The sequence below is a fragment of the Lepidothrix coronata genome, unplaced genomic scaffold, assembly GCF_001604755.1.
Source record: "Lepidothrix coronata isolate B3197 unplaced genomic scaffold, Lepidothrix_coronata-1.0 Scaffold122, whole genome shotgun sequence".
NCBI classification, from domain to species: domain Eukaryota; kingdom Metazoa; phylum Chordata; class Aves; order Passeriformes; family Pipridae; genus Lepidothrix; species Lepidothrix coronata.
This window is the reverse complement of record NW_016690302.1, coordinates 2,759,831-2,760,298: the sequence shown is the minus strand read 5'-3', so window position 1 is coordinate 2,760,298 and position 468 is coordinate 2,759,831.

Below are 468 nucleotides of genomic sequence, written 5' to 3'. Positions count from 1 at the left end.
GAATTTAAACTTTTATTATTTCTTTGCCTATGTTTAGTGCCCTTATGGCAATGACAGGGATATAACTGGGGTTGAGAGGACAGGAATCACTTTGGGACAGGGACACTGAGTTCACTTTTACTCCTTCCAGTCTGATAAGCTTCCTTCTGGCTTCACTGAGTGAGTGGGCTGAGCTCTGATCTTTGTACCTGTCTGCAAAGGCAAAGCATACCCTTTCTAGAAACATTCACGTTGTCTTCCTGCTACTAACAGCCATTTTCTACTTTAATGCAAGAATTTGTGCAAGATCTTCTAATCTTTGGATTCTCCAACCCCCCCTTTCAGAACAGGATTTTCCCACTGAGAAAACGACAGAGAACATGGAAATAGGTTCCCATAGGTTTCATCCTCTCTAGCTTTGCTTGGTAAAAATGGGAGCACTGACTACTCTGACTAGTAACACTCCAAAATTAACTTTTGTTTGTTTAG